General features: G+C 46.7%; 1 long non-coding RNA gene across 2 annotated transcripts in view; it reads left to right on the forward strand.

Moving 5' to 3' along the window:
- The window catches only part of LOC139788707 (uncharacterized), a 43,477-nt gene that overhangs the window by 12,847 nt on the left and 8,350 nt on the right, over positions 1-22,280 (forward strand). Inside the window, exon 2 of one of the 2 annotated variants that reach the window (XR_011722916.1) lies at positions 9,240-9,456. This is a non-coding gene — a long non-coding RNA (uncharacterized lncRNA). Of the gene's footprint in view, positions 1-9,239; positions 9,457-21,837; positions 22,188-22,280 lie in introns of those variants that run through there. The other variant, XR_011722915.1, reaches the window with a different exon arrangement.

The following is a 22,280-nucleotide window of genomic DNA, read 5'->3' on the forward strand; positions in this document are numbered from 1 at the left end:
CAAGGGGGTGAAACGAGCTGCAGAACAGTGCCAGAACCCCAGCTCTGCAGCCTGGGCTTGCTCCTCACCAGCCAGAGGGGCTGCTGGGGGGTAGCAGGATGGATCACTCCATCTCCTGAGGATGAGGGACACTGAGATGGGAGCAGCAGGGAAAGCTGGAGGTGGGAAAGGTGTCAGCACCCAGCAGTTCATCACTTTCACCCGCTCTGTCTCGCCGAGAAGGAGCTTCCTGGCCTGAACAGCTCTGCCTGAATGTGGCAGAGGCAGGAGGAGGCAGAAGCTGCAGAAAGAAGCTCACTCAGAGTTGGCATCAGTACCAGGAGCTGAGAACAGGTCCTGGCCTCTGGCTCTCTCCCTGGCTGGCACTTGCCTTCCCCCGAGCTGTCACCACCCTGTGCCGTGCCAGGGGAGATGGGTGCTGGGTGCCTCTTACCCAGCTTTGTGACAGAAAGCTTGGGGTGGCATCCTGCTTAAAAAAAAATAAAATTACTCTAGATCTTCCTCAAAAAAAAAAAACCCCAATGATATGCACAAGTGTAGGTGGAATTCTTGCATGGGAGGGAAAAGAAGAGAGAGTCAGGGGGTGTCAGCTGGGGAAGGGCTGATCTGCACAGCCCAAACCCTGTTCCAGGGAGCTTGGCGATGACTGGGAATGTCCTGCCTTAGCTGGTGGTTATTTTAGGAAGTCTCCTTCTGTCTGGTGTGTCTCTATCTCTAAATGGGACTTTGGTCTTTCTGGAGTCAAGCTGGAAGGAAATGTCACACTCACTTGGTGTGACACCAGCCCTGCAGTTCCCTGAAAGGGAATTTGGCTGAGGAGAGAGCCCTTCCTGGGGGCTGCTTGGTGTGCCAAGGGATGGAAGGACACTGGGACACTGTCTGGTGCCATCAGGGGCTGAGGGAAAGCAGCTCAGCTCTCCCTGGATTTGCAGCTTCTGAGGAGATGGTGCAATGGGTGTCACACACAGCACAAGGGAAGGAGAAAATGAGCTTAGTGCCTGAATGTTACAGCCAGAGGATGGGATTTAATCAGATGCAAAACTCTCATCACAGAAGCATAAAGTGCGTTGGGTTGGAAGAGACCTTTAAAGCTCATCTAACCCAACCTTCCTGCAGCCAGCAGGGACTGGATCAGGTTGTTCAGTCCCATCAAGCCTGATCTGGAATGTACCAAGGATGGTACCTCCACCACAACCTGTTCTGGTGTTTCACCACCTTCATAGTCTAGAACTTTTGCTTAATATCCAGGCTAAATCTACCCTGCTTCATTTTCACATCACTTGGGGCTGGTGTTGAGGGTGCCAGTAGGGTCTGGGCATCCTTTCTGGTCACTGTTGCTCAGTGGATGCAGCTGAGCTGTAATAAATTAATCATGAGCCAGAGCCCTTAAAGCTATCGTGGGCACTATGTGAGGTTAGTGCAGGAAAATAAGTATCTTGGAATAAATGTTGTGTTACTGCTTTTCCTTGAGATTCCAGTTCCATTATCACCAGGCAGCAGCCAATCAATTTGAAGGCTCCAGACACCACAGAAGGCAGCTTGCAGGTAAGAGCATGTACAGAGCACCCAGGAGATGCCAGTAAACAAAAGAATTAGGTTGTATTACCTGGAAGATCTCAAAGAAGTGAGGTCTGAAATAGCCTCCCGTGAGATTTAGACCAGACAAGGATATAAAGAATGTTCTCTCCCTGTCAGACTAGAGAAAGGCAGCTCTGAGAGATCTTCTCCATCATTTCTATGAGTCACTATGCTGAGGTGCTGTCAAAAATATGTCCGAGCAGCATTCCTTTTGGATTAGACACTTGTTATCAGTCTGGAGTACTGGGCTGGTGATGTTGGGGACAGCTGATGGACGAGGGACACGAAGGCTGAGAACATTTGTCAGTCTTGGCTGAGCCTCTGCCCGGACACAACCCCCGCACCCTCGTCGCTTTGAGGGAGTTTATTGCTTCTTAGTGAAGAGCAAGGAAAGAAATATAAGGGATGAAAGGAGGCCGGTGAGGCATTGCAACCCCAGCTGCATAAACCAGGTGAAAATGGAGCAGATGAACTTCAAAACTCTGGCTTGAAGTCATTTCTGCTGCTGGTGCAGAGCACCTCCAGGGATTCATAAATCACTTGGTGCCCTTACCAAACCTTCACAGCTTTCTGAAACTCTGTCATGCAGAATCTGGGCTGAAACTTTGGAGAAGCTGGAGGCTTTGAGTGCCTCAGGTGTGGCTTCACGTGGCTGTGGCAGCCTGGGTGAGCTGGTTACTGCTTGAGAAGGAAACACTTGTGAGAGTGCACCTGGCCCTTTGGCTTTTGCACCCTCTGGAATCAGTCTGCTGAGTTTTGACCTGAAATGGTTTGGGTTTTGCAAGCCAGGAGCTGCTGGAGCAGAGCTGTCCCATTGAGAGGAGCTCAGGAGGTGGCTGCTGGGCCAGCAGCAATGACCTGGCCAAGGAGTAGATGGAATAATAACAGGAGACACCAACGACCAAGAACTAAAACCCAGCAGCAGTCATGACACAGCCTGAAAGGTGAAGCCAAATGGTTGTAAGGAGGAAGGAAAATGGTTTTGTTGTGAAGGTGTTAAAATGGGATTTGGGGATCTGCAGCTTGGTCCTCCATGATGTTCAGCTAATCCTGCCTCTCCTGGCTCTGTTCCCCATCTCTCACACAGAATCTCACACTGGTTCAGGTGTGAATAATTCCTTCTTGTCTCACACAGCTGATACTGAACTTAATTCAGGAACCTTTGCAGAAGACTTGAAGGGAATTACCCAGGTTTATGCCAAACCTCTTGCAGCAGCCAGTCCCTGGGACTGCTCTCTATCCAGCCCAGATAAATCTGGTGATTCCACAGTTGACTTTGGCTGAAAAGTTATTCAAAGTTAAAACTGTGATTTTAGGCATGTGTGGAGCTGCTGGAGTGTAATAATTGAGTGGAAATGGAGAAACAGGAGAGAGATTTCTCCAGACTTAGGTAAGTGACATGCATCCCATTCTGAATGGTACAATAAGTTTTTTGATGTCATGTGGCATAAAAATTCATTCTCTTGCACCGTGAATCTTGTTTGTTCCCTCTGGTGGAAGTTTGGTATTAAAATTGTATTTACTGCTTGCACCAGAGGAACTCTGCAACATGCCTGCCCTGCCTTGGTTTCTTTCTTAACTTCAGCAGAGTTCCACCAGACTTCCTGAGGGGTTTTGGGGAGCTGATGGGACTTGGGTGTTCAGGCACTGAATGCTAAACTTGGCAGGTGGGAACCAAGTGTGTCTTGAAGGTTGAGAAGGTCCCAAGCAGGTGTGAACGACAAGGAATGGCACAAAGAGGGAAGCCAAGTGACCCTTTTAATCAGTTCCTTCAGATCTGCTGGGACAGAGTCACGGAGGGTGACAGAAACCACTGAGCAGTGACACAGTGTTCAGCCCAGGGGTTATAAAACTCCATCATTGAGCTAAAACTTTACCTAAATGTAGAGCTGGGAGGCCCTGGCCTCGGGTCTTTCATTTGACTGAAATTCCCACTGCTGAATTCGAAAGATCCAGGCTCCTTTTCATGGGAATGGTGTTAAAATTGCCAACTTCTAGAGTCAGGAGGGAGTTGGAGGAAACTCTGACAAGGTTTTGGTGTCACCAGCACCCAGAGGACATTTCAGTTTGGAACACAGGGCTGGAACATCCTCCTGGAGCCCCGGCTGCAGCAAGAGGCTCTGAGTCACTGGTGGGGAAGGGCAGGGGCTTTTGGGGGCTTCTTTTAACAACAGCTGTTTCTTAGGATAAAGTTAGGCTATTTAGTAGGAATACTTGAATATTTCATACTCCTGTTTAATAGGACACTTGAAATAATGCTTGTGAAGCAGACCAGGTGGCTCAGCCTCCTTTTTGCTTATGGAAGGGGATCAGAAATCTACAGGTGAACTCCAGCTGTGTTAAATACCAACTCCCATCCATTTGGCCTGAAAGTTTCTTGTTGGTTGGGAGTGTAGTTTTGCATACTCCATGCCTGCTTGCGAAACAGAAGCCTGGATCTGGGAAATAAAAATTAATGTGCTATGTCTTCTGCTAAAGTGATAGAATAATTTTGATACGCGGAGATCTCGGCTCCATTACGAGTGCCTTTAGTTAGTCATAAAAACCTGAAATTGTGAAACCCAGAAGACATCTGCCTTGTGTCTAGATCTAGGGTTTTATGTTCCAAAGAGAGTGTCACAGACCTCCAGCCTGTCTCTGGTGCATGCTGTTACCCTCATATAAATATCCAGCACAACACATGTCTCCAGGTTAGCTCTGACAAGACAAGATGCAGCCATGGTCAAAGGCAGAGGCATCAATACAATAAATAACAGCTCCCATTTCAGTGCAGCAGCTCAAAGCTTTTAGTTCTCATCAGATCCTTGCAAAGAGGGTGCAGTAGAAGGGAATAAGGTGTTCAGAGGGAAAGCAAATTGCCCAGAAATCTTTCACGTAGCACAGCCCTGAACTCCTGTCCTGCTCTCCATCCCCAGCAGACGTTTCCTTTCTTGCTGGATGGGGTAGTCTGTAGGAGTATAAAATATTAATATTCTCCCTTTGAACGTCTCACGTACGAATTCTTTAAAGCAAGGATTATCTCTTGCCATGTTTTTAAGCAGCACAAAGTCAGGCAGAAGAAATGAGAGGTTGGAGAGGCTGACATAATAAATGCTTGTGACATTCTCAGACACTTCAGTAATACAAGCCCTCGAGTCGGGGAAATTTGTATAAAGCAAACACAAATTTACTTCTCAGCTGTTTCTGTGCTTCTCTCAGTAGTTCCAGGGCCCCCTCTGGACCTGGTGAAGCTGGAAGTGATACCCTGAGCACAGTGCACGAGTCTGGATGCCTCCCTCAGGCAGAAAAGCATCTTCCCTCCTGCTGGGATTGGGAGTCTGAGCCCCCTCCTTGAGATTCCCCCCCGAGAGGTGAGAGAGGCAAAGCCTTGGTGGGGTTTTTGTCTCCAGCAATCTGTCAGGGGCTTTCCAGAGCATGGTGAAGGACAGTGACAGCAGTGCTCCCACTCTGTTTCTATCCCTATTTTATGTTCAGTGGCAATTCTGTGCCCCTTTGTGTCTCCCTTCCCCCACCTGGGAAGCGATGCTCACGTCCATTATAAAGCTTTATATAAAAGCTTGTCTTTTAATCTATATTTTTATATACGTTTTGATTGTGAAATCCAGAGCTAAGGACAAATTCCAGTGCCACCCAGCACTTGGGTGTCACTTGGGTAGATGTGCATTATTTCAGGATTTGTGTCTTCCCCCACGCTGCCGTTGCAGACTGTCCCCGTGGCTGTCTCAGAGCTCAGGGTGACATCTCTGCCTGTCCTTCAGTTTCTTCATTCACTGCTCTGCAAAGCTCTGATCCAAATCGATGTGAAGTCATCCTCCTGCCTTGCAAGCTGAGGCACCAGGTAATTAAGATGTGTGCCAGATGTCCTCCCCAGGGTTGTGACGGCGCTGCAGCCTGACCCCAAATCCCTTCTGCCCTCCTGTTCCCCACACAAGCTGATGCTTCCCCTTGTTTGTCCTCAGAGAGATCTGTAATACGTGAGCACTGACGTGTGTCCTTTACCCAGGCTCCCCTTTCATCCCCAGCAACCACATCTTAAATCAAGCCCAAGAGCCTTGAGAATTTGTCATCTGTCAGAGGTCTTTCTACCCGAATAAACGCGCGTACACCCCGAGCTCACCGAGGGAAGGATCAAGTTAATTGACTTCTAACCCAACGTGTTCCGTGATGGGACATCACAGTCATCAGCTGACACCCATCAGCTGCTTCCTTTCTCTTTTCCTGCCTCCCTGCTCCTTTTGTGGCAAGAAAACCAAAGGCATCCTCTGGGGTGGTATTTGCTGTGCCGTTGTCCCTGGTGCACTGGTGACATTTCCTCACAGAGCAAACACCTCCTGCCTTCCCAAGTGCATTAAATTTTCAAGATGTCTCAGAGTCAGCCCGGAGCAAACTAGATCAGATGGATGCCTGGCTGCAGATATTTTAAGACCCCTTTAAAGAACTGTGAAAGATTCTGGTGTCTCGAGTCCAAGCAGAGGTGGACAAAACATGGATCACTGTCCTCCCCGTGCCAGTAAAGTCCCAGGGACCAGACTGAAACAGAGGAGAGGCAGATGGGTGTGAAGTGGGGAAGAAATGCAGCCATTGATTAAACTGCTGAATGTTTAATTACATGGTAAGACCTCTCCTTTTCCCCTCAAAACAGGTGTGTACAAGTCAGGATCAGGGATGTTTCTCTTGATTTTGCCTTCCCCCAGTATTTCTTCTGGATTTCTGAGTAATCCTGAGGCAGGAGGGAGCAGATGAGGAACATCCCCTTCTCCCTTTGAACCTGAAGTTCAAACCCCAGCCTCTGGCCTTCTTCCCAACCTCTTCTTGATCCTGTTGTGTTAAGGGCTTTGATTAACATGACAAGACTGGTAATGAGATTACTAAAAATGTTTATGGGACAAAGTAATTTCAAAAGATAAACCTGCTTGAAGGACTCGGGGCTCTCCCAGGCTAGACCCCCCGAGATGCAATTATTATTACAGAAACAGCAAGAGAGGTTGGATCTATTTCATTCTCATATTAAGCAATAGCTTTTCTTTTAATCTCTTAATGTTTTCCCCAGGCATTTTGGAGGTGGTAGGGAAGATCCTGAGTAATGAAGCAAGAATCTAATGTGCTAGCAGGAATAGGAAGTGTTTCTGCCATGTCAACACTGCTTTGTCTCAGATGTTTAACAATAATGAAACATAGAAAAGCTTTCTTTTGACTAACACTCTGCTGCAGCTCACTGGAGGGAGGGAACAGATGATCCACTCTCAGCTCTGATTTTACCTCCTGTGCTGCTCTCTCTGCACACACAGGTGCAGCAGTTTAGGGGGCAAATCTGGGAAAATAATTCATATTATTAATTTGGGAAAATAATTCCTTCTAATAGGAATTTCCATGTCATTTAAGGCTTAACCATCTCTAGGTATTAGGAAGAAATTGTTTGGTGTGAAGGTGCTGAGCCTTTGTCCCAGGTTGCCCAGAGAAGCTGTGGCTGCCCCATCCCTGGAGGGGTTGAAGGAGAGGTTGGATGGGGCTTGGAGCACCCTGGTCATATGAGAAGTTCTCCACATACAGAGGCAAAAAAAGCCATATATTTTCATGAGGAGCTGGCAGAGGTTAAGATGCAGCAGGATAAATGTGAGCTGTGGTTTTGAAGAAGAGCTGCTCTCTAAAAGTCACATCAGGCATGGGAAGGAAATGGAAGGTACTGGGAGGCTTGTCAGTGGTTTTGGATACAAACTGAAATCACTTGCTTGAGGTGTCTTACTGGGTTTGCTGCTTTGGTGCTAGTCTGCAAAACATGGGATTCTTAATGAAAATATTCAACACTTAAGGGTCAGAAATTCAGAACTCACATGGAATGTCCTGTTTCCCATTGCCGGGTTGGTTTGACCTTCCTCTTATTATTCTGATTATTGCAGCTTGACATCTGAATTATGTTTTTAATAATTTTTTACTTTGCTCTACAAACTGGAACCTAGAGAGCATCAGAACTTTCTATCAGAAAGCAACGGTGACAAAGGGACCATTTGAACTCAGCTCTTACACACTGTCCTGCTGGCCTTGCCCACTGCCACCTCTCTGCAAAGGGGCAGGGAAAGCCTGAAATGTCTCTCTCCAAAATTCTTCCTTTGTGCTGTGATGAATATCTTAATTAAAAGAGGTTAGGGAGCACTACAGATGAACTGGAATAAAAGGTTGTACTTATGACCTTTGGATGTGTCTTTTAAAGCTGTTAATTGGGTGTCTCTTGGGAACAGTCTGGACTTCTTTAGAAATGAATACTTGAAGAGAGAGAACATCCAGCCTGGTGTTGCTGACCCCACAGTCTAGTGCATATTGGTATGGGAAGGCTGTAAAACGATTTTCTAGTAGAGAAAGGCTCAATACTGTATTTTTTTTATTCTTTTTTCCTTCGGGCACTGTCTCCCACCGTGCCCTGTGGCTGGCAAACGTGACCCCTCTTTTTCTCCTTTGATTTCTCCTTCTCCCAAAGCCTGATGTTCTACACTGAATTTACCATTCCCCCAGCTCTGCATTTCCAGGGGTGACAGCAGAGTTCATTGCAGAGCCAGGGAGCTTTGCATCAAGCAAGGGCTGGGGATGTCTTGGGAAGGTTCTACCCTGATCAAACCCTGCCGGGCTTCCTCTCCTTCTGCTTCAGTTTCCCCTCCACTTAGGAAAAATAATGGAAAACAAAGCAGTGAACAATAGCATCAAGGGATTCTTTTGTTTCTTTTTCCCCCAGAGCTGGTTTCTGTAAAGAAATATTGTTTCTTAATTAATCATTTATCCGCTTCATTAGGTATTGTCAGCAACAGAATAAGAAATGGGGCTGCCAGCTGATGCACATTTGTATTTCTTTTGCTTGCTGGGGAGCTGGAGATGGTTTAATGGAGTGGGTTTGTTAGAAACACCACAAGCAGAGGCTCTGCTGGGCAGGCTTTAGGGGCTGGTGCTGTTGCTGCAGGGCAGGGCACAGCAAGGGGAAAATCTGGAAACAAAGAGCTGGGCATGGGGAGGTTCAGGGATGGTCCCTCTGCCAGGAGGTGAGCAGAGCTGCTCTTCAAAGGTGGGGAAGAGCTTTAGAGCTGCTTTTCAGGAAGCAATTTCTTCATACCTGATGAAGAAGTGTTGGGAGCACACTCCAGGCATGAATATCTGGGAAAGATGTAGCCATGAGGATCCTCTTGAGTCACTGGAATGCTGTAAGGGTGGATTTACTGAGTATTAACTCTTTAGAATCTTCATTTTCAACACTTTATTTCACATTTCCTTTGGAATGGGCTGAAGCTGCGAGATCAAGACCATTTTTGGAATCATGTGCAAGACAGAATAGAGAAATGAGCATTTATTAGGCTTCCTGTGGCCTCTGGTAGAGAGCAGTGACAGATTGGATGGGATGGGATGAGCTGGGATCTGATGGGGTTTGCAGGAGGTGTCTTTGGCAGGAGCTCAGTGATGGAGTGAAGTGATGCCCAGGAGCTACTGAGAAGCTGGGGCTGTGCAGGGGCAGGTTGTAGTTTTAAGGGCTTTAAAGGGATGAAGCTTTGCCTGCCTGCTCTGTGTCTTCTCAAAGCTTTTATTTATCAGGACGTTGAGTTTCCCTGTGCCTTCGTTTCCCATTCTGAGGGAACATGAGTGTAGTAATTCTCATTCCTTCTTCCCTTCTTTGCCTTTTGTAGAATTTCAGTTGTAATCTCTAAGACTGTGGCAGTGTAGAGTGGCAGCAATCCAATCCTAGGCTCCTAAACCCAACTGCAATGGAAATAAAGTAGTGATGGAGAGGCTGGAAGGCACCTGGGAGTCAGTGCTGACCTCTGGGATCCATCACACATCAGAGAACAAATCCATGGGAGAACCAGGAGTGAGGAAACAGAGCCCTGCCTGAGCTTCAGTGAGGTGGGCAGGATGGATGGTGAGGAACAGGGTGTTAGCTTGTGTTTGGTTAAATTTCTTTGACAGTCTTTGCTGTTCACAGCTCTGGTGAAATGTGGTTTAGCAGAAGGGAAATGATGTTTGTAGCAGCTCGGGGTTAAAAAGTGCAGTTTCTTCACAGTAATATTGAATCCCAGATTGGTTTTGGGTGGGGAGGGACCTTAAAGACCCCTCCCACAGCCCAGGGGGCTCCAAACCCCATCCAACCTGGGCTGGGACACTGCCAGGGATGGGGCAGCCACAGCTCCTGGGGACAACCTGGGGCAGCATCTCAGCAACCTGGTCCCATGCCTCAAATCTGAATTGCATTTAGATACAAATTGCACTGAATTGTTTCTTTCCGTGCAGATGAATCAGGAGGGTCTGCCCTGTTTTTAAAGAGGGTGGAGAAGGAAGGCTGGGGTCTGATGCCTGAAATGCAATTTATTTAATCTTTCTACTTCTTTATGGCAACCTGCAGTTTGTTTTGCCTATCCTGGTGTCTGAAAAATCATTATTAGACCAATAATTTCTGATGAACATGTTGTAGGAAGTGGTGTCAATTATAACTGTAGGACTTTGTTATTTCAGTCTATTACCTGCAAATGAGTTATTCAGGAACAAGGAGTTCAATTGATAAAAGGCAAAAAATCAATAGGTAAGATTGTCAAGATTAATTCTGAGTTCATAATGGATTCCCCCCCACTGAGGTTTCCAGAAGCTTTTGTAGACTTTCTGTCTTAGGCCTAAATTCAAGTTTCTTGGAGCCAAATTTGTGGCTGAACTCGAGTGCAACTTCCATAAATCCTGGAGTTTTCATTAAGTTTGTTCATAATTTCAAAATTACAGCCACCAGGGTAAGTGATGCAAGCTATAAAAACACACTGGACCTTCTTTAGCAGAAATTGCAGCAAGTTTTTCTGGATGCAGTGCATTAATGAATGAATAATTTAGTTTACAGGATGCTGTTGTGGAGGCTGCTAGACATGCTGCAGGAGGGTCAGAGTCACTCACATCTAAATAGAGGAGAAAAAGGGAATATTTTTTCTCAGTTTCTAACTGGGCATGAGGACCTTAATGCTTTGCCAAAGGGATGCTGTGGCAGACTGAAACGTGAGGCTTCAGCATCCCTGCCAAGCACTAGAGAGCTCTCTGATTATTATTTTGCTTCCAAGCAGCAGGTGCCATGGTCAGACCTCAGCTCAGACCTCCTCCTTCTAGGTAGTGCTGCCTGAAAAGGAGCAGAGGAGGCTCCCAGGTGAGCTCAGAGCAACCTCCCAATATCTGAAGGGGCTACAAGAAAGCTGGGGGAGGGCTTTGGACATGAGGGGTAGGGAGAGGAGGAGGGACAATGATTTCAAACATTCTGATTCTGTAAAATCCAATGGGGGAAAAGAGCTTCATTGTCCTGGGTCATTTTCATCTGATGTGGAGAGGATGAGAAAAAAAAAAGTCATTTCAGGTGATGTTTCTGTCTTAATTCTGGGGGAAATAGTGAAAAATGGGAAGATGTGATTCTCCTAGGCTGAGACAGAGATGTTGGATCTTTAGAGTTGGAGCCATCACCAGGCTGCAGAATTTCTTTCAAAATCTGATTTCTACTTGTGTGAAGTAGGATGGGCTAAGAAGCCTTTTCAGTCTTAGCCTTTGCTGCAATCTTGTCCCTCCCTCCAGCACCCTGGGCACTTTGCCCCCCAGCACACGTCCTTCCAACCCTCCTCCCATCAGGGAGAATTCCCATAACCTGAAGGCTGGAGGAGCATCAAGCATCCTCGATGAGTCCTCATTCAGGTTTTTTTTCAGAACAGGTCCCTCGGGATGTTTGGAAGAAGTTCTGCTGACTCTAATCTTCTCCAACTGGCATTTGACACCAGGAACACCCAACTTTCTTATTTCCTTTTCCCTGTTTCTGCTGACCCAGCGTTGCCTGGCTCTCCATCCACCCACCTCTTGTTGTCACTGGTCGGAAGCTTTGAGCCATCATCTGCATTCCCAAGCCCATCAATTAGTTTCTGTTTTAATCAAGGGATTGTGTCTTTCTCTCCTAGCCCATCAATCATCTCTGGCTCTTTCTGAAGCTTCAGTAATCCATCCTTCACCTGCCTCATCACTCAGCAGAGGGCTGTGCTAGGGTGGCAGACAGAGAGGTTGCTGTGCTGGCACTCTGGGGAGGTTTCAGCCCTCAGGGTGTTCCTCTCCAGTGGGCAGGATCTCAATATTTCTTCCTTTCTTTCTTCAGGGGACTTGGACCACTTGGGATGAACTTCTTACTTCTGCAGCAGCTTGTGCCTGCCCAGGCTGGGCAGGGATCCCCACAAACAAGGTTGGTGCTTATAGGATCAGATGGTTTGGGTTGGAAATGACCTTAAAGCTCATCCAGTGCCACCCCTGCCATGGTCAGGGACACCTCCCACCAGCCCAGGGGGCTCCAAGCCCCATCCAGCCTGGCCTGGAACACTTCCAGGGATGGGGCAGCCACAGCTTCTGGGGGCAACTTGGACCAGGGGCTCAGAACCCCCACAGTAAAGAATTTTGTCCCCTAATACATCACCTAAATCTCCCCTCTTTCAACTTGAAGCTCTTCACCATCTGGTAACTCACTACAGTAATCCAAAACTTTACTCTTATTCATCAGCACAGAAACAGTTCCATTGATCCCAGGTTTTAATAGGAAAGCACAAGCTTGTTGCTAGTTTGGCCTGGGGCAGAGTTCACAACGTTAGTTCTATCTGAAATATGTATCACAGGTCTGTTTGATTTTAACCTAATAAAATAAAGAAATGTGCCAGGAAGTTCCTTCTCATAGATTAACAGATAAACAGTATCAGTTGGCATAAAAGAACAGGCTTTGCCTCAGCATCAGGTGAGGGCACAGAGCAGAATCCCACCCTGAGCAGGCTGGACCATCCATTGGATCTCAACTGCTGTCTCTCTAATTAGTTAAGCATGTACCAGACCTAATTAAAGCAGAAACAATGCCCAAAATTAATGCTGTCATTTCTGTCACTTGCTAATGGCCAACTGAAGTGCCACTGCAGAGTGTCCAGGTGTGGAAATCCCTTTCCAGGGTTAAGCAGGGCATGGCTGGATGCTACCAAACCTCTTTGGAAGCAGAAGTGGGGCTGGGACACTGCTGGAGGAGAGAAGGGTTAACCCAGGGGGGCTCTGCCTCCCCCCCAGAGACACAAACCCAGCCAAGAAGCAAATAAGCCAAGCGTAGTGAGGCATATTTCTCATTAAATATAGCAACTGGAAGCTCAGCTACTGAGGAAGGGAGCTCATTTATCATATCTCCTGGATGACACTGGGTTTTATTACCTTGGGGGCTGTAGGTAAACTTGTGTCAGGCTGGGGAACACAAGGAATCAGAGCACTGGAGCTGCTCAGGGTTCCTTTCAGCTCCTGCTTTCCTGTTGCCCCTCTGCCTCCTTGCAGCTCTCGTTAATTGTTCAGTGTCATTTTGGGCAACATCAACCAAAATCTTCCCTTCCCGGGCCCCTCCAGAGCCTACGTGGGTTTAACATTTGGGTCTTGAACCTTTGCAGCCTGGAATCTCTGCTCCCCCTACATGAAGGGCACCCATGCATGAAGCCCAGCCCTATTCAAGAGGATTTTTCAGTGTTAAGACTTGGCCTTGGCTGGTAAGTGGCAGGAGCTGCTGTAACCATGTCTGAATGTCTTTATGTCTTTATGTCTTAGACATTAGACAGCAGCACTTGCAAATTTAGGTCCTTTCAGGGGAGTTGCTGACAGCCATTCTCCTATTACATTTATGTGCACGTTTTATATCCAAAAAATTATCATTTGATGAGCAAATGTCCCACTGCCATCTTGTTCCCATCAGTGTTGGGGTGTGCAGGCAGGAACCAACCTCAGGTTGCCCAGGGGAGGTTTAGGTTGGAGCTGGGGAAGAATTTCTCCCTGGAAAGGGTTGTCAGGGCCTGGCCCAGGCTGCCCAGGGCAGGGCTGGAGTCCCCATCATCCCTGGGGGGGTTTCAGAGAAACCCCTGGGGATGTGGGGATGAGGGACAGGGGGTGGTGGGATTGGGCAGTGCTAGAGGAAGAAATGGACTGGATGATCTGAAAGGTCTTTTCCCACCAAAACAATTTCATGAATCTGTGTTTTAAAGCTTGTATATGCTGGTGGGGTTGGGGGTTGAGTGGGTGTGATTCTTCTCCATGGTTCAGCTCCCCTGTTTTTTTTTTCAGCATCCTGGTGAGGGCAAATTCCCAAGGCAGAGCAGCTCCTCCTGCAGCAGCACCAGCCCACTCCAGAGTGGAAAACCATAGGTGATGCAGGTAACTGTGATGAGGAAAGATATCCAACAGGAGTGAGCTTTCTGGTTAAAGCCTTGCTCCTCCAAAATGTCATATGGAAGGAAAGCAGTGTTTGCAGGCAAGATTAAAACTCCCAGGGATGAGAAAGCTTCAGAACCCAGGGAGGAAAAATCTATTTTTGCATTCAACATGATGAAGCACGAGTCAGTTCTGCTGATACAAAGTGCCTGCCCCAAAGAGCTGAGCAAGGCAGGGGGGAAAGAGCTGTGGGAGATGAATTTGAAACCATGGCTGAATAGTGGGTGGACTCTTCATTAAGCCATCATTTGATTACAAAGACAGAACTTGACCATGTGGGTGACAGGAGAAGAGAAACCATGGTGGAGAGTGGAGAGCAGAGCAATTCTCTGTATTACTGCTTCCCATTCCTGGTCACAAGGAGGACAGAACAGGGTAGGTATCAGAAAGGTCATGTCTTTAATTTTAATAGATTGCATTTGCTCTCTAGACTGAGGTCAGAGATGGCTGCTGAACAGTTTTGGTGTCTAAACTAGTTTAATCTTCCTTTTTATAAGGAAATGTGTACTTTAGGTATAAAAATAGACAGGTTTTTGTTCTTTATTATCAAGTCTCTGCACCAAATGCTTAAGTTATTGGGAGTGGTTACAAAAAGCTGGATTTCTTCCTTGACTGGCTCAGCCTGTATTCAGTGTTGAGACTCAAACAGAGCTTGTATAATTTTAAAATATTATATGAATAAAAAGGGAAAGTGGCTTTCTCTTGAAGCTCTCAGTTTGCTGGGCTCAGCAGGGGAGGAAGTAAATGATTTTTACAGATGATGTGCCCTTACAGTGTGACAAAAGATGGGAGGTCAAGTCTGAAGAAGAATTTTTTGTTGTCTTTTTTTTTTTTTTTCCCTGCCATGGAAGGTTTTGTTGAATCCTCCCAGGAGTTCAGAATTGGGTGTTAGAGAGGAGGGGGTCCTGGATGTGTAAAGGAACCTGAACCATTGCTCTCCAAATCCCTTCCCCTCCCCCTTGCCTCTCCAGTGAGGTTTTTGGGTTGGTGCCATTGTGCACAAATCCAGATCATCTCCAGCATTTGCTCAAGGAAAAAAAGCAACCTAAAGCTGCCACCTTCCCAGCACACTCCAGTGCCTGCAGGGAACCCAGGAAACATTTTTCCTTCTAGGAATGATCTTTTAAATGGAAACAAAATCATCTCACTGAAACATGTTCTAGTGTTTAACTAAATGTGGGCAAGAAAAGTGTATTTTCCCCTTGAGGAAGCAGTGAAAACACCCAGTGCTTCCCCTCATTTGTATTCCCATACTCTCTGTAACAAATATATTGTCTTTTTCCTGCTGCACTTGCTCTGCTCAGCTTTGCCACATCTGACCTGGCTTCCTGGCCTCTGTCCATCTCTTTGTTCTCTGGTGCTGCCTCTTCTCTTTCCCCAAGGTTTGCATTTCTGGGAGAGCCTGAAACCTCCTGGCAAGGTGTGAAATGGGAACTGCTGGTGTTTGGTACCCTTTGGGTACCACAGACACATGAACCATTCTTCATTTCACCCAGCAGGTCTCAGGAGACAGAAAAATTCCTCAGCCAGGGCTGATTTTCCTCTCTGGAAACCAGGAGCAATAATAATGTATTTCCAGGAGAAAAATGAATGTGTTATGGTTGAGCCTCTGACCTGAAAAGCTTCTGAACCTCTTGGAACTGGGACTTGGGCATGGAAATACCACACCAGCCACGTTCTCTGGGTAGTCCAAGGATGCTGCCCTGCTGTCTGCTGGGATTTGTGAGCAGGTTCTTGCACAGAGGGAGGTTGAAGCTGTCAGATCCTTCTTCATTTGCATTCTCCCAGTCTAATCAGCCCTTTGTAAACATCAGCTCTCTGAAAATAATCAACAGCAAGAGACACATTGTCAGGCTAAGGGAAGGTGAACTAAGATCCTTTTCTTTTTCTTATGCTAATCTTTTCCTAATTATGTTTTATTAATATTATGATGCAGATGCTCTCCTTCTTGTTTTCGCTCATCTTGTCCATAGTTAAAATCAAATTGCAAATGAATGAGCTGTATCTGTGGCTTAATGACTTAAGCCTCTGACTTTCATCATTTTCATGAGCAACCCCTTTGGTCCTAGCAGAGTTGAGTACATTCCTTTTTTATTTTTCTTTCTCCCCCCCTGTTTTTGAAGTATTCTCACATGATTATGCTATGGGTGACACTGACATTTTGTTAGGATGAATTGGCTGAGTCATTATCATCAGGAGATGGTTAGATGGTCTTATATTTATAATAAGGTGCTTTTCATTCCAGAATAGGGAGGGGAAAAATAAGCAACCCCTTTTTGTTTCAAACAGTCTAATATTGCAGCTGTTGTGTCAGAATTGCCATGGGAGAATGTTACATTCTTCCTTTTTGATTCTTGAGGGATGCTTTGAAAGGCCTAATCAGAAAGTAATTAGAGTCATGAGCTTGGTTCTTCTCTGTAGGTGAGCAAGCCTGTGAGCAGGTAGTAATCCAGGCTTAATGTTTGGAGTCCACAGGGCCATTAGTTATATGGGAATGTAGAGCAGGACCCCCCATTTTCAGTCACTAAATTATTTAATATATATATATATAGATATAGATTATTTGATGTACAAGCTCTCAGCTTGGTTTTGGGATGGCTCTCACCTTGCAGGATACCAGGAACAATGTGGTTTGGTTTATTGCTGGGTTATTATTCAGGTGTGGCAATGATGTGAAGAAGAAAAAAAATGTGGAAGAAATGTAAATGTGTGTCGTGCTGAATTCAGAAGCTTGTGCTCAAGATCTGTTTTGATAGAAGTGCCAAATTCCATCAGCTTAGTTTATTTCAGGTGGCTATTGCAAATCCTCCTGCTGGCTTGTCCATCTGCTGGTGCTGATGTTTTTTTGTTTTTCTGGCTTGTTTTGGGGTTTTTAATGGAGAGATGAGGATCCCCCTCCCCACTGCAGACACTCACAGAGGTGGCAGCCCAGGACTTTGTTTCTTCCCCAGGACAAAATACTGCCTTGAGAACAGAAAAATATTTCTTGGCTGACAGGAGCTATTTAATTACGTAATTATCACTGGGAGGGACTCATTAAGATGATACTTTTTTGTGGTGTTTTGGGTTTTTTTTTATCACTCTGGGTGGCATCCTTGGTTGCAGCAGAACCATTTCTGGGTCTGGCTCCAAGGGGAAGGTTTGGAGGTGCAGGTAGGAGGTGGCAGCTCACAAACCCTCCCTGTGGCTGGGGGATGCACAGAGGCCTCAGTTCTGCTCCCCAGCAGGAAATTCTGAATTATCTCCATGGTTTTCCTGCATTTTTCCTGGGTATTGCTGCCCAGAGGCTGCATGGGTGGACCCTGGAGAACTTTTGTGCCAACAAACGGCTTTATTCCTCCTTTTTTACTGCACCTTTTTCTCTAGCTTATCTGGATTTATTAATTTTTTTTTTTTTTCCTTTTAGATCCAGCTTTTCTCTACTCACAGAGCTCTGTTTTCTGGCTGCACTGAACTGTCCTCACAAAAAGACAGAGAACAGTCACAGAGCTGGAGAGGCAGAGACTCCTGGAGCTGCTAAACAGAAATGTACTCCAGAAAATGCCCCAGACAAGGTGCATCTTGCATCAAGCAGCCAACAGCCTTGATAAAAATGCCTCCATCAATGGAATGAAGTGTGTGGGTCTTGCCAGCAAACTTGTTTTTTTCTCCTGTTCTGCACAACATATTTGCTTTCAAAGATAGAGATGCTTTTGAGTGGAGCAGTTGAACGTGCAGCCTGTCACAGCAACCTGGGGACACTCTCAGGATGAACCTGGTGATCAGCAGCATAACTCGTGGAGCTGGGAACCCCTTCCTGGCACTCAACCATCTGAGAGGGAGGAGATGCCCTGTGCAGTGACAAAGTGCAGCAGACACCACCAGTTCAACAGCAGTAAGTTCAACAGCCCTCACCCTTCCCCTCCCCACACCAGCCCTCCATGGGTGTTGTGCCCATGGTCCTGTAACTGGGAGACCAGTTGACCTGGTCCTCTGGATCAGATACATCTCAGGTAACATCTTAAAACAAGCTGCAGATGCAGGGCCAGTTGCAGTAACCATTAAGTGTGTGTAGGACAACATTTTCTTTAAGGGAATAAATTAATCCAGGGGCCTTCAGTGTGTATTTTTCAACCAAGATTTAGGTGGGCAGGTTTCAGTGTTGTCATCACTCATCTCAACTGCAGTTATTGTTGGTTCTCCTTTGGTTTAGAGATCACAAGGGTGACTCACTCCTAGGCCAGAGCTGGAAAAAGCACTGTTCAGGGTCTCAGATGATCTGGTCTCAGTCCAGTTCCCAGTAAACTCGTATCTGTGTTAGAGAAACAGGTCATTCAATGGCTGTTGAATTGATGGAGTCAGAAGGAAGGCTCAGCAGGCCATTAATGTAATTAATTAAGCTTTGTGCCGGGTGCTCTGGAGCACTGGGTGCAGCCTCCTGGGAGACTTGAAAGTGTCAGAGCTGAGCTGGAAAAGGTGGATGTTGCCATTCTTTTTCCTAAGTTCAGAATTTCTGACTTTCCCAAAGACAGATGGGCACTGAAAGGTGAGGCAGGTGTAGTGCTGGGGAGGAAACTCAACAGAGGAGGTGGCACAGAAACCCCAGAGCTGTGCTGCCTGGTGCTGGGGGTTTGACACTGACGTGTGGAGGTATCAAACACCTCAGCAGTGCAGCAGAGCCCTGACAGCCACAATCAATAACACCCTCGTAGCTGTCTTGTACTGTGAACAGCTTCTCTGTAAATTAAAGAAGAAACTCTATTACTGAACAGCCAGAGGGCTCGGGATGGTTTCTGCAGACATTGTCCTTCCCCTTGTAGAAACATGGGGACAACCACTTGGGTTTTGTCAGTTTGGTTCCAGCTGACCCTGCTGGTCAGGATGAGGAAGCCTGGTTGCTCCCCCTTACAGCCAAACGAGGTCTCCTGCATCTCCTGCAAAGCCTCTGAGGGCAAACAGAGCCAAAAGTAAAAACCTGGTAGAGAATAAAGATCAGGATGAGAAACCTCAAGAGAAAAGAGCTGGTAGCAGCTCTCCAGGTGTCTGTTTGTGCCTCTGCTAATAATGTGCCTGAAGGGAAAAGCAGCAGTGGGGTGAGGAGGGTTTGCTCTTGTGCTTCCCCATGGAAAGATGACCAGCAGCAGCAGGGTGGGCTGGTGGCACTGGGTAATGTGACAGCACTGGGTGTTATGGGATGGAAATATCTGGCTGGTGTGGGCACATCTGTTTCCAGCTGCAGTAGTAAGTGTTAAGAAAAAGTAATCAGGTGTAGGAAAGGAGTAGGGGAGTGTGATGGTGTTGCTTTAATTTGACTCTAATGTTATTGATTTTCCATCGGGAAGTGCCAGGTGGTTTTGCTTCTCGTTTCCTTTTGATCTGATTTAGATAAGAACAAAAAGTCTTTGAAGGATGGGAGGAGTAAGAATTACCAGCCCTGATGAGATCAGGGGTTCTGACCACTGCCAGATGATGAAGAGAGGGAGGTGAGGTGGGGTGGGAGAAGCTGAGCTTCAGAAGCCAACCCATGGTGGAAGCTTCATCCATGTTTTGTCATGGCAAGGGAACACTGCAATGACAAAATCCCACTGAGCTGGACTGCTGAGTGGGACAACTCTGGTACCTCAGACCACCTTCATCTTCTCTCCATGTATCCAAGAATGGGAAACTGGTCTGGTTATGGAGCCTTCCCAAGGGAGCACAACCCAACTGGAGTCCTCCATCCCTGGCACCCAGGACCTGGGTCCTTCCTCCCCCTTCCTCTCCAGGCAGTAGCTGCCAAACCTCCATTTTGTTGTCTGTTTACTCTTTTCTTGTCTCTTACATTCCTGTATATTTATGTGAAGCTCCAAAACAGCCAAGAGCACTTTAATCAGAGGACTTTCTGCAGTGTAGTCAGGGATAACACTCGTCAGGAAGCTCAGAGCATGCTCAAACACTTCCTGCTGGAGGGGAAAGTTTCTTCCCAACTCCGGAGTTTGGCGAGGGGTCTTTTGCATTTGCCCCAGTTTAACAGAAGAGCAAACAAAGATTTACTGTTTACATCTGGTGCTTTAAAGCTTCACAGGGGGAGCAGTGGCTGCTGGATAGGTCGGAGGAGCTGGTGGTGTCATGAGGAAATTATGCAAACAGCATGATGCTAATTTACATCCAAGGTCTCTGGTGTTCCCAGCCATAGGGATCTCGCTTTCCCAGCCAATCTCTCAAAATCCCCTCTTTTTTTTTTGTCATATGGCTTGGGTTGGATACATGCTCCAGCTTGCAGGAGGATGATTCAAATGCAGCAAAGCTGGTGTGCTCCTTCAGTGTGAAGGTTTTTTTTTAAATAATTGACTTTGCAATCTCAATAACTGGGATCTTCCGACAGAGCTCGCATTCAAAAAGGAGGGAAAACGCTCTGATATAAATAAAGGTAAAACTTTTTAAGGTTTAGCAAACTTAAAACAGGAGCTCACAAGGGTTTTGGACCTGCCAGGCAATATTGTGCATCTGTTTAACATGGTTCCCTTTCTGGAGCTGAGATTTTATATTTTTTTATTCTCACTCAGACACCCGAGTTTGGCAGAAAATCCTTTTCACATGATTCACATGAAAGTCTTTGCTTCCTGAAGTCCTCTCAGATATAAAGGACAAAAGCTCACATTATCTGCCCTATTTTTCACTGGCAACTTTATGGGGTAATGTACCACAATGCTACTGGATTATATCCTTAATGCAGATTTTTCCACTTAGGTTTTTCTTTTGAAAGCATCCATCTTTAGAAATAGGTAGATTTAAAAATAAATTTCTGGCCCAGCACGGAGACAGCGGGTGCTGAGCCACAGACAGGGGATGCTTTTCCTTTCTGCTCTCTTGGGAATGACCCTTCTCATGCTGAAGCAGCAAAACAGATGCTGGTTTTACAACAAATGTTGGTGCCCAGTGGTTAATTCTGGCTCCGAGTGCTGATCCTCTTGGATAATTATCCCATCCTCCCTCTTGCTCTAAAGCTGATGGAGTTGCATCAACTCATGCAAAGCAGCCCTTGTGGTGGATTTAAAGGAGCTGCAGTCCTGATGGGCTGATAGTTTATAGTCTGACCACAGATTTATTTTTTTTTTCCTGTTGTTATAGTCACAGGCACAAAGCAATTGCCTTCCTTCTTGCCCCTCACACAAAGCACCAAGACAACGAAGCAGCAAAATGAAAATTTGTGAGATCCTCATCAGAGGGCAAGCAAAACTGGGTTTGTGAAATAAAACAAAGGGATCAATCACATCCTGGACACAGACCAGTTTTAAGTAATTCTTGAAGCAGGAGATGTTTTGGGCTCAGAGAAGTGGCTGTCATCAAAATGCCAGGAGAAAATGGGATTCGTTCAGAAAATGAAGCACCTCATTAAAAATCAATCCCTTTCCTCCTCGTTCCATCGTGCATTGATTGTGAGACTTCAGCAGAGCTCCTCAGAGCTCTGGCTTGGGGCAGGAACCCCCACACTTTGTGTCTTGTTTCCTCAAGTATTCAGCCATCTCTTTCTGGTAGTCAGGAGATCTCTGAAGGAGGTTGAGGACCTCCCAGCACCACTGTGTGGGGAAGTGTGATTAATGAAGGGGTTCCTCTCCACTGCTCACTTCCTAATTATCTCCCTGAACCATTTGTGAGGAGTTCCTGGTGCTGCTTGGATCCTTCTTCCTGCAGCAACAGCTCCAGGAAAATAGGAAACCATCCTGACTTTGCTTCATTTGGCAAGTGAAAACAGGAAAACAAGTGGCTGCTCTAGTTCCATCCCCAGATTACCAGCCCATGAACCCTCCCAGGTTCAGCCAGCAGCTCCCTCAGGGCTCAGCAGTTATTTTTCTCCTTTCTCCCAGGCAAGCAAACCAGCAGGCATGAGCCTCTGGGTTCTTTCTCCATACTCTGGTTCTCCTTCCTGACTGACAAACTCTCTGGGTGCATCAGAATCTGCCTGGTTTGGGTGAGAAGGGACCTTAAAGCTCATCCAGTCCCTTGGGCAGGGACACCTCCCATCCCCATCCAACCTGGGGCCTCCAACACCTCCAGGGATGGGGCAGCCACAGCTTCTGGGGGCAGCCAGGGGCTCAGCACCCTCACCCCAAAGAATTTCTTCCTCATGTCCAACCTTAATCTCCTCTCTTCCAGTGTAAAGCCACCACCCCTTGTCCCTGGCAGTGGAGCTGACAGCATCATCTGCTCTTGGTCTGTACTCACACATCTCATCTAAAATCATCTCAAGCTCCCGTTCGGTGCCTTTTCCTCTGTGCAGACCCCAAGCTGACAGAATCCTCCTCCAGAGCTCAGGTTTGATCCTGGGAGAACTGAAAATGCAGCAGAGCTTCACCACTGCCTGCCCAGCCCTGCCAGGCACTGATTTTTCTCAGACACAGGTGCTAATTACTGGGAAATGGTTTCCTGAGAGATAGCAGTCCCCTAAGGGGAGGTGGTGGGGGAGGTGTTATTTTCCATCTAATCTATTAAAT

Source organism: Heliangelus exortis, chromosome 30, assembly GCF_036169615.1.
Source record: "Heliangelus exortis chromosome 30, bHelExo1.hap1, whole genome shotgun sequence".
Classification (NCBI taxonomy): Eukaryota; Metazoa; Chordata; class Aves; order Apodiformes; family Trochilidae; genus Heliangelus; species Heliangelus exortis.